The sequence below is a fragment of the Mya arenaria genome, chromosome 14 (assembly GCF_026914265.1).
Source record: "Mya arenaria isolate MELC-2E11 chromosome 14, ASM2691426v1".
Lineage (NCBI taxonomy): Eukaryota > Metazoa > Mollusca > Bivalvia > Myida > Myidae > Mya > Mya arenaria.
In genome coordinates this window covers 45391441-45409775 of record NC_069135.1, presented here as the reverse complement: position 1 = coordinate 45409775, position 18335 = coordinate 45391441, and positions in this window count along the sequence as shown.

Here is an 18335-nt window from a genome sequence, read left to right as displayed (position 1 = left end):
CATGAGAGACGGGCATCCTCCAACAACTTCCTGCTTGATGACCATATTTCGATTTGTTTGCATTCGTGTTGCTCCTTTTCATTGATGGCCAAATGTATTTATTAGCAAATACTAAATAATAAAAGAAAAGGCTAACACGTCACATGTTATTTTCGTTAAACCTAACAATGTAGATTTTTCATAGGCATTGTAAAAACTATTTTTGATAAATAACTTATGTATTTGAAAAAGCATGATAAATGCTACTGATTGGGCACAGATAGTCATTCGTACACATTTGTAAATGCATTAAAGAAAAAAAGTGCTTTAACTTGCCATGATATTGTTCTTATCATGGTCAAACCTTTGTGTATGTTTATCAGGGAGTACAATTAAAAAATGATCAAGCCAACGTCACTGGACTTGCTTCACATACATGCATGGTGTCTTTCACGTAACTTCCATAATGTGTTCCAAGTTTCATGTGGATGCTTGTATCTCTTAGGGTTTCGTCAGTGATTTTTTTTTGGTATGACTGTCGCTTTCGACATCAAAGCATACCTTGACTTGTTTTTACAATGATACCTTCCAATTTGTGTGAGCAAAGTGTGTTTTAATCCGTATCCAACCCGAGATAAACATGGTCGTATTTGCACCTTACCGACCAACATTTCCTTGGTCAAAGACGCGATTTGATGACATTATAACTACGTTTCACTTTCTGCAGAAAACTCCACTTTTTACTAAGAATAACCCGCATATTAATTATGTTATCATGTTTTACTAATTACAAAGGTTTGAATAATAAATTTTCATATATTTCTTGAAAAGCCACTTTTTATACATCATTTAAATAGTCAAACATGACGATGCTTTTAAGCAAAGCTACAAAGATCCAAGTTCATTATTTATATCATAAAATAATATTCATTATTTGGACATGGCCCTTAGATGGCCCCATTACATATTTTCCTCTACTTCGGAAACTGGGGTGACACACTTGCTGGATATGACATCTTATATGACATATTCTTGAACATAAATTGTACAGTCTTTATCTCTTATTTTATTATTTTCTTAGATAAAAAACGCACCACAACTTATAAACGAGATAACGGATACTTGCTTGTAACGGATACTTGCTTGCAGGTTTTAAATGGTAGATAACCTCCTGTGGTGATTGTTTATGGAAAAAATAGTTTGAAAATACCAGTTATTAATTATTAATCACTCAGCCAAAAGCAAGTTAGAAAACTGATTAAAATAAGAAAAAGACGAAGTCAGTTTGAACTAGGACCAATAATACTGTAATCTTACTCCCAGGTTTGATATTATTTATGATGACATTTTTGTAAGATTGGTCGAGTCGGTTTCGCTTCCCCTGCCACCATGGTTGCGCCTCCGAAATGGAGTACACAAACAGTTGCTCCGGGGAAATGATATTTCCATCGCCCACATCAAAACCTTGACCAGCCGGGTCTTATACTGGAGTTCAGACATGATGATTTGTTAAAAATATAAAAAAAACCAACAAGAGCTGTCACCGTCATTTAGAGAGGAAAAATAGCAGTGAAATGTGTGAATAAAGAAAGGAATATTTATGAACAAGCGGAATATTTAAAAATAAACACTAATTACCTCTCATTGATGTTTTGAAACACCACATGAGACCCATGCATGATCACTGTATGTCAGTGTTGTTGTCTTATGCCAACTAAACAAGAGAGGTACATATAGTCAAGACAAGAACCTAAAACATGGGTTGGTGTTTGAGAATACTGGTGAAATCATGTGAACGTCTTGGATATTGGAGGCATTGGACGGGCAATCGCATTTTGTTTGAAGTCGCCAGTTATAACAATTGACGGTTGACTTTCTTTTATCTGTATCTGGTTTATTTGATCTAGCAGGACAATTTCCAGATGCACATGTGTATTTCCTGATGTGGGCGAGTTGTACACTGCAATCACGTAAACTGTTTCCTTTGATTTCCTAACAAGTTGACAGATCTTCCTAACAAGTTGACAGATCAGGGTTTGCAGTTAATACTCTGAATAAGAAATTGACTTGGTACACTGAGTATATGCAGTTTTCTTGGCAAGTACAGCAACTCCACCTCCTCTTACATAATTTACACTTAATATGTATATACAAGAGAAAGTTACAGCCCGGACACGACCACCTATACTGTATGTCCTTATTTGCAGCATGGCATAGTAAACACACACTAAGTTTGATCTTCATCTTAGAGCTAGGGACAAAGGTCTTTCACGCAGCACGTCGTCCTTGTATGTGAAACACATGTGGCAAGTTATTTTTAAATATGTCCATACAAGACGAAGTTACATTCCGGACCAGTGAAATTGAGCCTGACGTACGTATAGACGGACGGACGGTGCCAGTTTTAATATACAGGTATTTTGAATTGACATTATGCATACTACCTTAACCTTGACTAATTCAAATTTTACCTTATTATTTGTAATACATGTACCACTCATTTCCTATAGACTAATATAAGGTTAAAATATTGCTTCGCACTGGAAAACTGACTCTTTTAAAACTGAACATGGGTGAAACTTCTTTATTCAATCATACATCCAATGGTTCTGCTTGTGATATGACACGCTCGCTGGATTAATTTACTGGATATATAATAATTATGTTATTTGCACAACTCTTTTTTTTATATTATCTATAGTCATGATCGCTCATGCTGGCAGTGAAGCTGGGCAGCAAGGGTGTAAGAGTTACATGTAGTGGTGCCCTGGAGCCGCTCAGTGGAGTAGCGTGGACGGCATGGCGGGCCACCTCAGCCGAGTAGCTCACTTTGTGACTGATGTATTGGACGTGTAAGACCTGGCCCAACTAACTGGAAAATATCTACGTAATAGCTTAAAAAAACAAAGACTCAATATTTAATTACAACGACCAACTGTTCTATTTCATACAAAAAAGTATAAGTCGTGTTATTTTGTATTTCACTGCTACTGACTCAATTTATTAAAACGGTTACCACAAACAATATGCTATTATATTGTAAATGCATGAAAGAAACACAGGTGATTTGATTTGCCATGATATTGTTCTCATATCAAACGTTTGTGTATGTTTATCAGGGAGTTCAAATAATAAATAAACTACTTAGGGTGACTGCTTCACACATGCGTTTCGATTCGCTTCCCCTGTCATCACGATTGCCCCTCCTAAATGGAGTAGATAACCGGTTGCTCCTCGGGAAAAAAACTTTACATATCGGCTTTCTGACAACTCCTCCAACTCCCGTTGTGTCACTCTGGACTGCTCCTTTCAAGCAGTTTGACATGCGAACCGGAAATACAGTAGAGTTTCGTTCATTATTAACATCTCTCCTAATAACTCTCATATCACAAGTTTAAATGAGCCAATAAAAGGTTCAACGTATTTGCATGACGAGGGATTGGGTTGTCCTTATCATGCATATTTTGTAATAATATGTTAGGCCACACCAAAATGATAACTTGTTCATCGGATTTTTTCCCAAAAAACAAATGCTATTTGAGATCAAGCAAATGTATTTCTTTAAACTATTTCATAAATGAGAGAACTCAAAACCATAGTTTTCCAGTTTTTTAAACCTTTTTGAAAAGTTTTTTTTTCAAAATACCCTATGCATGGCTAAGTTAAAGCCTGGCCACAAGCGCCAATGGTCACAGCCACCTGCCTGCCCAATGGCATATCAAAACCTATTAACTAGGTTTTCCAATTTTCCTTAGGAGAACTTAATTCTCTATTAAAATACATTGTCATATCTCATGCCATGGAAATGACTAGACAAGGTGACTTGAAAAATAACTCACAAAATGAATATAGGCATTTGCAATCAAATATAAACTACAGCTATCACTCTTGCTTTGACTACACGATTGGCCTTGGTAGCCATCTAAGTTCTGGAAGAGAATTTACAAAAAAACCTACACCGTATTGTAAACCATATCAGCTGAAAAGATGTCACAGAAAATTCCAGCCAGCGCCAGACTGATTTTATGCTTTCTCAGAATTTAACGCCAATCTTTTTTAAACATGCAGATTTTCCTTATTGTTTTTAGATATCTTGTTCAAATTTAGACAAGTAATAGAAAACATAAACATATATACAAAAGACACTTTTACTTCTGTTGTACTGCAAATACTGATAGTGTCAATTTTCATATATAGCAAAAAAAATAATTCAAGAATATACAAGAATATGCAATATTTTTTTCATAGACAAAAACCAATCAGCATAAATATTCAACACTTGAATGATTTCCATAAATAGTTTAGATATACACATGAACATCTAAAAAATCTATAAACATTCATTTGCAACACAAAGTGTGATGTACCTTTTTCTAATCACACAGTCTGACACCATTTTTTTTATCCTTTTTGACTAATATTTACAAAATATACACAATCAGGCTTGTTTGATGTTTTTGTGTGAATGGTAACACTCATGGGATTGCATGAAGCACATATGAATGTCAGTCAGGTTAATTTTAAGCGTCACCCTACTGTCCACGAACATTGACTCATCGGCGACCAAGGCCTTCACCACGAGCACGCCCTCGTTGCCTCAAGGGGACAGGAATTTCATGATCCGCTGCGTCTGATGAATCTGAAATTTTAATAAGCAATATTATACATAAATGTTCATTGTATTATAATGTAGTATGCATTACTGAAACAGTTTGATGATAAAACAAGAAAGGTGGTGCTCGTTATTTGGCCAAAATTTATTTTTTCTATTACTGTACATGCATTGTCTATGAATTCAATAAACACTATACTCTGATATGTAGCAAAATAAAAACAAACATGCATAAATCATCAAATGTATATTTTTGAAGGAAACAAATAATACAAAAAATACATCATATTTGCCATATTAACAGCAAAACAACGAAGAAGTTAAAATACACACCTGAAGTTTTTACCTGAACAGGTGTAGTATGTATAGATGACCGATTGTAAACTGTCTTTTCACTGTAACGGTCATCCGAATTCCCGTCAAACATGTCCGAACCAAATTCAAACTTTGGATAATCACCGTCATTCACGATAAAATTCAGCACTTCTTGCCCAGTATAATATATACGTTTACTTTTAGCGGGAGCCAAATTAAAACAAACACATTAGTCCAAAATTTAATCAAACTTTAAATGGTGGTAGAATTGTCATTTGTTGACGTAATTTTCAAGGATCAGGAAGTGAAATAAATGTTTTCATGTTGCCAATTTAGTCTCAATCATCTAGCCGCTTGTATTCGGGTCTATATCTATATCGTTCATTGACTCTAATTAGAGCGGCTGCATGATTAAGCCGGTGCTTTGATAACTGTTACGATCGAAAAAGGCGGTTATAAGGGAAAAGGCTACATTCTACTAAACAAATTAGCGCTCGTAAACAAAATAACTATGTTTTTTAGATTGTGCGGGCGCAAGTGATATTTTTTTTTTTTTTTTGCTTTTCTGAATAAATAGGTGCGGAAAATCCGATGAACAAGTTATTAATTTGGTGTGGCCTTAGGACTTTATTCAAGTAATTTAGTGGTAAAATAAATCACCTCATTTATGTCTAGTTGTTAATATTTGTGGCAGGTGGTGGAGACGGATCAAAGCCAGATATACCATATACTCAACACGATTCCTTGATGTCCGGCAATCGATACAAACACGTATAAATGTTGTTTCCAAATTGTTAATAAATGGTTATAATTATATGTACATGTAAATTACCTAATTTTGTATAATTATAGTAAAATCTGATAAAATATTACTTTGTGATATTTGTTCAGCTATCAAACATACGTTAATACATATGAAGGCGACCATAATTTATCACGGCGGGGAATCCACGTGACCAAATGGTAGGTTTCAGTGCAAGATGGCGTCACCAAAACGCTCGACTCGAGCCGAAAATCAAGGTAATACATATAATTATAATAGTTTCTTTAATTCTTAACATAGCCTATCATATGCCCACCTACCTAGTTTGTATTAACATATCCATGTTTTCCTTGAAACTTTAACCGTTCTCGAGAACACTTCGGCAATGTTTCCAAAATATACGAAATCCGACTGGTAGGTTACAGTTCCATTTATCATTTTGGCTCGGATTTAGCGGAAAATGAGCTTATAATTTGGGAAAATTGCATAAAACACTCTTTTTTTGTTTAAACATAACAGGCACATGCATTTGGGAACGAATATTTTAATGATTTTAAAAGATATGAGAACGAAAAGAAAATGATAGGTTGCAGCTCCGATTTTTGAAGAGATAGGTTGCAGTTCCATAATTAGGTTGCCGTCTGGACTGCAGATTCTTTGACTTAGTTTTAGTGTTCAAGCCAAACATATAGGTTCCCATAAAACTCAACTGATATTTTTCTATACCATTGTTCTTTTTACATAGTTATGACATCATCTAAAATGATAAAATCATTGAAAATCACATCGAGACTGCTGTTTTTATACTTTTGATTTTTCTGCTTACAAATTTATAAGGTTACCATCATTAATGATTTGTGTTCTGTGACAAATTGATGTATAGCACGTTTAGAGTTGAATTGTTAAACCATTATCTGTGATAAAATCTGCACACCAGTATTCTTTTATTGTATGACGTGTCAATCGATGTTTTGCAATTTTCGATATATCATATGGAATGCATTTTTATCTTTTAGACCAATGACACGAATAAGAGAGTCTTTCCCTTCATCAACCTAAACGAAATGAATACAGGATATCTAAACAGCCAACCAAAAAAAAAATGGCAGCGATACAACAAAACAAAAGAAGTGTTCAGTGAGCATTCGTTTGATCACAAGGTGAGGTCAAGACTGGCCTCACGCAGAAAGAAAGCGACAGCACCCACAGACAGAAATGCAATACAAAGGGAAACTTTAGGTGTACGTTGGGAAAAGGCTAGATGAAATTTATCGAAACAGCTTCCAACAAAGATCATCGGAAAAGACTCATGTGCCATTCTCATAACAAAAAACACGACAAATATATCCATTTTCATTGTAAATATCATAATAAAAAGTTCATGTTATGCTGATGCCGTTCTTACATTTGATATTTTAGCTTTAATATTTATGTGTGTGTGTGTGTTATAATATTAATCAATCAACATTTTGTGTTAATTGTTGTAGAATGCCGATTGGTGCTTGTCAAAAGCAACTTCCTATATGAGCTTGTATATTTATTACCCATTTACGTTTGAACTTTTAAATCGCTCCTTACATATTACATGTAATACATATTTGGTCACCAGTTCATGTAAGCAAAAAAGAAAATGGATATATTTGTCGTGTTTTTTGTTATGAGAATGGCACATGAGTCTTTTCCGATGATCTTTGTTAAGAATTAAAGAAACTATTATAATTATATGTATTACCTTGATTTTCGGCTCGAGTCGAGCGTTTTGGTGACGCCATCTTGCACTGAAACCTACCATTTGGTCACGTGGATTCCCCGCCGTGATTAATGCTTGCAAGGGATTGAACTTAAAAATATTTAACTTGATGTTTTGAACGTTATTTTTGTTTGGTCCTTTAAACACAATGCATTTTTGCGATTCCTTAACAGTCATTAGCTGTTATGCTACATTACATTAAGTATACGTTCATACAAGTTTATAACGGAGTGAGGAAAAAACTTCAGTCACAAATGTATTTCAGTCTTTAGAACCCTTAAAAATGAAGTTGCTCTTAGATGTATATGTTGTGTCGTTAATGGAAATTGACAGGACACATTACCGTTCTTACAAACTTCTCATCTGGAACATGTCTAGAAATTATTTACGAACAGTAACACATACAAGATAACAAGACAAATTTTGATGCAAAGCATCAAAGACGCCGCGAATGTTTTTGAAACCTGACTTAAAGAAAGCAGATGATATTCACCAGTATACCAAGTTTTAGGTTCCTGGATACAAGCTTTCTTCAGTAATTGCACGAAATCGAGTTTTCAGCTCAAAGTCTACACGTACGACACTGACCTGGACCAACTGACGTTAAAATTGTTAGGGTGATTGTCATGTTTGAGGGACCCCTACCAAATTCGAGGTCTCTATGCCTAAGCGTTTTCAATTATTGATAGGAAACTGTGTATTTTCAGCTTACGGTCAAAACGACCTTGACCTTTGACCCACTGACCACAAAAGTAATAGGTTTCATCCGTTGGCCATGACCAGACTGCCTACAAAGATTAAAAACTGGGCTTAAGCATTCGTCAAATATTGGAAACCTTGGGAACGGACGGATGGACGGACGGACCGAAGATCAGATAACTATATAACCCGCTTTGGGCATACAATCCAAAAAGCTGTTGAACTATAGTTCCAGTAAAATTATGTTTAATCTGTTTGATTCATATCTTTTGTCTTTACTTAATTATGGATCGGAGGATTTGGGATGTGGGAAATATGAGTGCTTGGAAAGAGTGCACAAACTATTTGTAAATGGATCCTTAAAGTGAAAAAGTCAACAAACCCATTGTCTTTATACAGTGAGCTTGGTCGGTTTCCGCTGTGTATCGAACGATAAAATCGGATTATTAACCATTTTCTTCACTATTCAACCATTCTTCACAAGCAAAACTGATGATTGTATTGGAATGACACTCATTGGTAAAGAATTAAGAGAAATCCTGCTGATAGAAATTTGGCTTTAAAACGTTCGAGATGTTATACAACTTTTTCATGATGTGTGTTTTTTTTTATCCTGCCTTTGTACCTTTGATTAGAAATAGGTTACGAGATATTTATATTACAGACTGGAGAGTGGGAATGGAAACTTGTAGCTGATTATATATATATATTAAGATCTCAAATATACATACGAAGTTTCAAGTTATATTTATAAATTAGATAACATTTAGTACAGACAAGTACTTGCAAAATTACGACTATCCTCCCATAGATTAAATATTGGAGTTGGGAGACATGATGATATTGTAAAAAGTGAGAGAAAAGTACCTTTTGTGACCGAAAGGAGTATGAAGACGAGTACCATTTTGTCTCAAAATGTCCTGTGTATGCTGATGTTCGTAGAAATTACATAAGAAGATACTATTCAGAATATCCTAGTCAATTTATTTCTGTACTGCAAACTGATAAATCACCACTTGTTAAATTAACAATATTTTGTTTAAAAGCCTTTAGCATTACCTCTTTACATGCTTTTTGTTTTGTTTTCTGTTGCGTTTTTTCACAATTGATATATCTGTGATCTATATGTATTTTGCCCCCTTATAACTGCAATATTGCTTCCTTTTTCATCTCTCATTGTATTGCTGTTTTCAATACATAGTTTCAGTGTAAAAAAAACTATTGAACATTCTCTCTTTCATATCAACCATCATTCACGCTGATATGTAAGTAATATGGTTCACGTTGTTTGTTTTTTAGTAATTTCTTAAAAAGCTATATATATACTACAACAATCATTTAAACGCATTATGTATTGACTGTAGGTATTCTTTATTTGTGTAATGTGACGATGAGCTGTTTATGCTTAAGTCAACAATGAATTTTCTGTTCTGTTCTGATCTTTTAACTCCTTTAGCATAGAAATAATAATAATATTCATTTATTTATCGAACTTTAACCACAATTATCCTACATGTTTAAAGTCCCCGCATCTTTTAGTAATCTAAGCCTATCGAAATAAATGTATATTAAAATGACTTCTCTTCACCTTTATGACATTTGTAACCCCCATTTGATCGAAAATTGTATTTATCGCAATGAAAAACATGCCTTAAATTCGAAAGAGAAGTCTAAATTTAGCGCACACATCGGTATTACATTTACATATCATGTGACTTTTTTCTCGTTGGAACTACAATTACTCACAGTCCGTTTATTTCTTTAGAAGAATACACAATCGTACAGATTACAAATATAAAGATCCATAGAACTGGCATTAATATACATATCTTCAATATATTGTTAAATCATGTATTTAATGTTGCTAATAAACTCATCCAGAAAACAAACATTCAAATTTTATTTCTTTAAGAACCTCTGTAAAGTAAGCAAATCATGAAATAAATGATTCAAAATAACAATGTGTTATGCCCTCCTATCACTGATGAAGTATATTTTATAAATACAGTAGCAAATGTGGCTGAATACAATATTGACGCAATTATGTTATTTATGGTATATCTTATAGCCTACCAAGATGTATTTTATGTTATTGAGATGTTTATTTATACTACATTTTTTAAACACGGAATTTATGGGTTTCCAAAAAGTGGATAAAGTAGAACACTGTATGAAAAATGTTCATAATCTTCTACTTCATGGCAATATATGCATAAAGGACAGTCTCTTAATTTCCACGTGAATAAATTCAGGTTAGTTGCCACAAGATTATGTAACAGTTTAATTTTGAACTTTATTGTCAACAATACATTTATGATTTATATAATACCATGATTTCCATTCTACTTTTTCTCGAAGCCGGCGATTCCAGTAACCATGAATGGACGGTTTTTCAAAAACTTGCCAAATAAAAAGCTGGTAAATTTCTTTATTTGTCATTTTGGTTAGATGTTTACTTTGAAACTTATGTTTACTTTGAAACTTAATTTCTAGCTTTGTGTTAACTCTAGTATTTGATGATTCATTTGATGTAATAATATTTTTCCAGCAAGCTGGTATAGATTGTTTTAAAATATAAATTTCTGCCATCCAATTTGTTTTGTTTTTAAGATTATTCAAAATTAAATGTGTTTCTATGTCACCGCTATTTGAAATTATGTCATTAATGAAAATCAAATCTGAATCAATCCAGGTTTTGAAGAAGAGACTTTTATTGTAACATTTTATGAATTTATTACCCCAAGATTATTTCCTTTCTAATATTATGAAATGTGTTAGACATTTTGTCTTGATGAACAGACATTTGTGAAAAATGGATCCATATTGACAGTAAGTCTTTATAAAAAAAGACTCAATTTGTTTGTAATTGGTTGTAAGGACTTGATAGAGTCAATGTTCATGTAGGAGATGAGGAAGTTCTTGCCGAATTGGTCAAACATAAGAGATGGTATTGTTTTCCAGCTTGCGCTTGTTATACTGATAAGGTGGGTTACCCATTTTATTTTCATGATTTTAGAAAATAACTTGAAATCCGGCATATCTAGACCACCTTCAAGTTTGTTACCAATAACTGTGTTACGTTTGATTTTATCTCTTTTTCCGTTCCAGAAAAACTTGAAGATCATTGAATTAATTATCTTAGAAATATAATCGGGAGTTACAATATTTTGAGCTAAGTAAACAGGTTTGGGAAATAGTAGGGTTTTAATGACCGTTATTTTTCCAAAGTATGTAAGTTTTCGTTTACTCCAAGTGTTAATTAGCTGCTTACACTTTTCGATATTGTCGGTCCAACTTAGGTTTACACATTCATTTTTATTATAACCAAAGTAGACGCCAAGAGATTTAACATGCTTTATAGTAAATTATACACAATGTAACAGCTTTTTCATCTTGTTAAGTTTAAGACCCGAATGTTTTCCAAAGGTATCAATTATTTCTAAAACAATAGGTAGTTCTACATGGTTTTTAAGAAATAAGATAGTGTCGTCTGCAAGTTGGGTAACTTTAATGTTGTTTTCTTTAACTTTTATACCTTCATATGTTTCGCATTGTTTCAGTTTAATTGATAAAACTTCAACAACTACAATAAAAAGAAGAGCAGAAAGAGGGCAGCCCTGTCGAACGCCTCGTCGTAAATATAATGAGTCTGATATCCATCCGTTGTTTGCTATTTTGGACGTAATATTGCAATAAAGAGTCTTAAACCCATCTAATAAACGAATCCTTAAAGCCGAATTTATTCAATATGTCGACCATAAAAGGCCATTCTACTGTGCTACTGTGTCGAAGGCTTTTTTGAAGTCTAAAAATAGAATCGCACCCTCTTTGTTATAAAGATCAGTATAATCTATGACGTCATCTATAAGTCGTATTTTAAAACCTATATTTTTGTTCTTGATATAATCTTCGGTAGGACTAATAGCATGCGTTTTGCTAAAATCTTTGCCGCTAGCTTATATCACATATATTACGTGACTTTCTTAATGCTGTATATAGCCGATTTTTTATATACTAATACTTTTCATACTTTAACGAAGAAGTTATTCGTTTAAATGTATTTTAAACAAAATAATCATACCGACACTGCTATTTTCATACAAGATTTCAAATGAAAGTTAAATTATATTAATTATTAATTTGAAGAAAAGGGTGGGGGTGGGGGGTAATAAGACAACTGATAGGGCCATGCTTATTGCACAGTTTAGTTGCGTATAGATCCTACATTACATTATTGATAATGTTATATGTAATGGACTGTCAAGTTTACCCACTTATTAAAATCAGATTACTATAAATAAATCATCATCCGAAACGTTTTTCTGTGTTTGATGAATCGAGTCCTAAGGTTCGTAAACCAAATATGTAAAAGCAACTCGTAGCCTACTAGTTTAATGACAAGCTATTAAATATCCATTCAATGTGTCCAAAGGTTTGTAATAACGGTATAAGACCTACGTTTTTTTGCATATTGATGTCCATTTTCTTTAATCATTTTATACAATTGTTTCTTCATATTTTTTTATCAAACATATTTTAAGTCTTATTTTACGACAATAATGTTGGCTGTTCCAATTTGATCACGTGACCCTCCAGGGAACAACATTGAAAACAAATTCAATACTGACGTCGCGTTTTCTAACTTACCTACTTCTTAATCATTAATACATATTGGACAAGCAGACTGTTAAAACTGGAAACCTTTTCGACACAAGCGAATGTTAATTGACCGTGCCAAGGCGGTATCAAAATATATGTAAGGTTGCGATGCGTTGCTTGCACGCTGTGTTTACGTGTACATGTATACTACGTTTTAAGATCAACGATATCCGGGTAAGGAATAAGAAAATATTAAGTCGACAACCGATAACGAAACCACATCCACTGGTCTGATCTTCATCGAAGATGTGCTAAGCGATTTTCTTTTTTCTCTCATTTAAATAAACATGGACACAACTTAATGGGCTGTAAACAGTCTGAAACTAAACACATGCGTGTCGGTGTGCCTCCCATACTATCAGCGATTTGCAAAATAATGTTAAATCCATATAGACACTTATTTGTGGCGTTTTGTTATCTACTGATATACATATTGGTCAAGCCTTGGTGATTCCCTTATGACTCCAATGCCCTTTTCCAAGCCGTAATCAAATACTTAACGATTGATTAACGACGCCTCAAAGTCACATTTGTTCCATTTGGTCTTACTAAGGTAAACTAAATAATAATAATAATAATAATAATAATAATAATAATAATAATAATAATAATAATAATAATTACAAATAAATAAATAATAATAATATCAAAAATAATAACATCGATCACATAGCTTGGATTTTTTTGTGTAAATCATGCTTAATAACTAATAAAAATAATAAGATGTCAAAAGGAATAGTATGAACAGCATTGAATCCAGAGACGGCATTTATTTATTTATGATTCCAGCACTAAATAGTAAATAACAGCGAAACACTTTCACACACATGTTAAGACTTTCAAAAAAGTTCAATGGATATTATGACACGAAAGTCGATCTAACTGGGTTAATATGAATTAGAATATTAAACATTATATGTTATATTGGTCCAACAGTAGGTACTCTAGTCAAGTCTACTTCTTGTATGGATATCTGACTCTCATTGCTGTCGAGGGCGATCTCTTTCCAAGGAACTCCATGTAACGTTTCAAAAGCAAGGGACTTTCGGGAACCCGTTTTCCGACGAACTCGTTATATCTTTTGTATGTGTTGATATCTTTAAAAGACTGCTCCGCACGCTTTCCCAAGAATTCATCGTATCTTTTTTCCTTCTCTAGTTGACCTGGACCCCGAGACTGCGAATCTCTACTTGCAAAGTTCGAGAACGAATCGACGCCCTCATCGATATACGCGAAAGGCGACACGTCGTCAAAACCCCAATATTTTTCCACGTCGTTAAGAATATCTTCGTCTGTGGGGCCAATACCTGGCATGGACAGACGCATGGCTGTCGCAAGGAACTTCGGCGAGTTAAACTGTTGGCCATTATCTGAAGACAACAGAAAAATAAATTAATTACATATAGTATGTTTTAAATTATTTGAAGACCTAAGAAGGTAATCGTATACTTTGCTTACAAAAAAACTTTAATCAAAAAATTGAACCGTTTAAAAGATTAACGCATTTTGATATCAAATCCTTATTATATAAACAGTTAAAGTAGAGTCCTATTTCAATGAAATTTACAAAATTACAAACGTTGATGTTAAGTCTCAAGCCTAAACGCAAGGTGGGCAATTTCCAGAAATATTCTTCTTCAGTTCTCTGAAATTCAAGTACGTGCATGGTGCCTCATAACGACACATTGTTCGTTAAAAACAATATAGCCATACCACTCTTAGAGCAATACTTTTAACACACAATTTTTTGAGAATAACAGAACTCAGGGAATCAGTTGAATATTGAAATTTAATCTTGCTTTAGCTTAAGCATACTTTTATATAAACATCCATGGTGTCTAGGGTTGGAAAAGTCATCGTTGAAGTAAAGTTGTATTCTCTGTTGTATTGTTGCATTCAGACTTACTGTTCATGGCATTTCTTTCACTTCAAATGCAAGGCTAGAGTGGGTAGAAAGCTCACTTTTCCCAAATCTTCATATATTGCCCATCCTTGACTATTCAAATTGTCTTGGAAAATTTGCAGGAATAATTTACCAATTTGTGTGTATGTTCAGTTTTTTTCCACTAATAGTTATCGCGTTGTTCATTCTTGGAGTGCTATTAGCTTGTCATCAAAACATAATTACGTTTCTATATTTCAAATCATATTCGGCTTCGCTTGGTAGGAGTAACGTTTCTTAAAGAAGAGCTTCCTTTTGATGTCTCCCTTTACTAATGCACAAACATCCGTTTTCCTCGTTGCAAATACAGCATTCTCCACACTGACCATGCTGTTTTGCACTACCCATTATACATCCGCATGTACTACTATAACGATATGCGAATGTTCGTATTCCAGCTCCGATTTCACCCTGCTGACGTCCAGCCATAACGCTATGCTTAAACAGCGACAGAAAAAGAACATGAGGTATTAAAATGTAATATAATATTTTACGGCGTGTTTTAATGTGATTTTAACCAGACAGATATAATATGAAACCGGTCATTGGTTAAACATTTCAGGTCATGTCCGGCTCTCACGTATTATATGTTGATATCATGAGGCGCTCGATTCTTATATATTCCCCCGAGACAAAATGCATCTGCCAATTGTATCTTTCAACGTGTAAGCATTAATCCTTTAACCCAGTAGGGGATTGCATATTAAGGACTTGCTGCGCATTATTTCAATACTTACTCTTGACATAACTCTAAAAAAAACAAAAAATGGGCTGAAGTAGTATAACAAAACATGTTGTCTGTAAGTTAGCAATTTCAAATAAATCTTCCGATAATTGCCGTATTTGTCATTTTGACTAGTACATATCTATCTCTTTCCTATACATAGCGACAATCGATTTTGGATTTATACACTCGATTTTTGCCGACCTCGGACGTAAAAAATCGAATTTCGACTATATTCAATCATCATTCAATCACTAGAAATTAGCAAACGTTAACTCGTTTTGAAATATTAAACATTTTCATGGTTGGCTTGTAATAAGGAAGTGCTTTCGAGTGGTGTATATAAAGGCGGCCGCGGTTTGTAAAAAGGAAGAGCTGTCCAGTGGTGTGTATTAAGGCGGTCGCGGGTTTGTAATAAGGAAGAGCATTTTATTGGTGTGGACAAAGACCTTTCCAGATGGTGTGTATAAAGGCGGTCGCGGGTTTGTAAAAAGGAAGAGCTGTCCAGTGGTGTGTATAAAGGCGGTCGCTGTTTGTAAAAAGGATGAGCTGTCCAGTGGTGTGTATAAAGGCGGTCGCTGTTTGTAAAAAGGAAGACATGTCCAGTGGTGTGTATTAAGGCGGTCGCGGTTTGTAAAACGAAAGAGCTGTCCAGTGGTGTGTATAAAGGCAGTCGCGGTTTGTAAAACGAAAGAGCTGTCCAGTGGTGTGTATAAAGGCGGTCGCGGTTTTGAACTAAGGAAGAGCTGCCCAATGGTGTGTATAAAGGCGGTCGCAGTTTTGAAATAAGGAAGAGCTATTTATTGGTGTGTACAAATGCGGTCGCAGTTTTGAAATAAGGAAGAGCTATTAATTGGTGTTTATAAAGGCGGTCGCAGTTTTGAAATAAGGAAGAGCTATTCATTGGTGTGTATAAAGGCGGTCGCGGTTTTGAAATAAGGAAGAGCTGTCCAGTGGTGTGTATAAAGGCAGTCGCGGTTTGTAAAACGAAAGAGCTGTCCAGTGGTGTGTATAAAGGCGGTCGCGGTTTTGAACTAAGGAAGAGCTGCCAAATGGTGTGTATAAAGGCGGTCGCAGTTTTGAAATAAGGAAGAGCTGCCCAATGGTGTGTATAAAGGCGGTCGCGGTTTTGAAATAAGGAAGAGCTGCCCAATGGTGTGTATAAAGGCGGTCGCGGGTTTGAAATAAGGAAGAGCTGCCCAATGGTGTGTATAAAGGCGGTCGCAGTATTGAAATAAGGAAGCACTATCCATTGGTGTGTACAAAGGCGGTCGCGGGTTTGAAATAAAGAAAATATGTCCAGTTGTGCTTATAAAGTCGGTCGCGGTTTTGAAACAAGGTACGAGTTATGTCTGTTTACAGCCGCACAGGGTACGGGTATTGTTTGTGTACTGTTGCACAAGAACGAGTTTTGTCTGTGTACAGATGCACAAGGTACGAGTATTGTCTGTGTATAGCCGCACTAGCTACGAGTATTGTCTGTGTACAGCTGCACAAGGTACGGGTCTTGTTTGTGTACAGCTGCACAATGGTACGAATATTGTCTGTTAACAGGTGTACAGGGTACAAGTATTGTTTGTTCACAAGGTATGAGTAATGTCTGTTTGAAGCCACACAAGGTACAAGTATTCATTTTAACAGCCTTACAGGGTACGAGTATTGTCTATTTACAGCCACTTAAGGTATGACTATTATCAGTTAACAACCACAAAATGTATGAGTATTGTCTATTAACAGCCGTACAGGGTACGAGCATTGTCTGTTTTAAGCCACACAAGGTACGAGTATTATCTGTGTACAGCGACACAAGGGACGAGTAATGACTGTGAACAGCTTCAAATGCTATCAGTACTGTCTGTGTACAGCCTCACAAGGGACGAGTTTTGTCTGTGTTCAGCCACACAAGATTAGAGCATTGTCTGTGTACAGTCACCCAAGGTACGAGTATTATATGTTGACCGCCAAACAAGGTACGTGTATTGTCTGTTTACAGCCACACAAGGAACGAGTATTGTCTGTGAACAGCTGCACAAGGTACGAGTATTGTCTGTGTACAGCTGTACAAGGTACGATAATTGTCTGTGTATAGCTGCACTAGGTACGAGTATTGCTGTTTACAGCTGCTCTACGTACGGGTATTGTCTGTAAAGAGATGCACATGGTACGAGTAATGTCTGTGTATAGGTGCACAAGGTACGAGTATTGTCTGTGTACAGCTGCACAAGGTACGAGTATTGTCTGTATACAACTGCACAAGGTACGAGTATTGTATGTGTGCAGCTGCACAAGGTACGAGTGTTGTCTGTTAAGAGCTGCACAAGGTACGAGTGTTGTCTGTGTATAGCTGCACAGGGTACGAGTGTTGTCTGTGTATAGCTGCACAAGGTACGAGTATTGTATGTGTACAGCTGCACAAGGTACGAGTATTGTCTGTATACAGCTGCCCAAAGTACGAGTATTGTTTGTAAACAGCTGCACAAGGTACGAATATTGTCTTTGTGCAGCTGTACAAGGTACGAGTATTGTTTGTAAACAGCTGCACAAGGTACGAATATTGTCTATGTACAGCCTCACATTTTACGAGTATTGTTTGTTTACAGCTGCACAAAGTACGAATATTGTTTGGTAAGAGCTGCACGAGGTACGAGTATTGTCTGTGTACAGCTGCATAAGGTACGAGTATTGTCTGTGTACAGCTGCACAAGGTACGAGTATTGTCTGTATACAGCTGCACAAAGTACGAGTATTGTTTGTAAACAGCTGCGCAAGGTACGAATATTGTCTGTGTACAGCCTCACATTTTACGAGTATTGTTTGTTTACAGCTGCACAAAGTACGAATATTGTTTGGAAAGAGCTGCACAAGGTACGAGTATTGTCTTTGTGCAGCTGC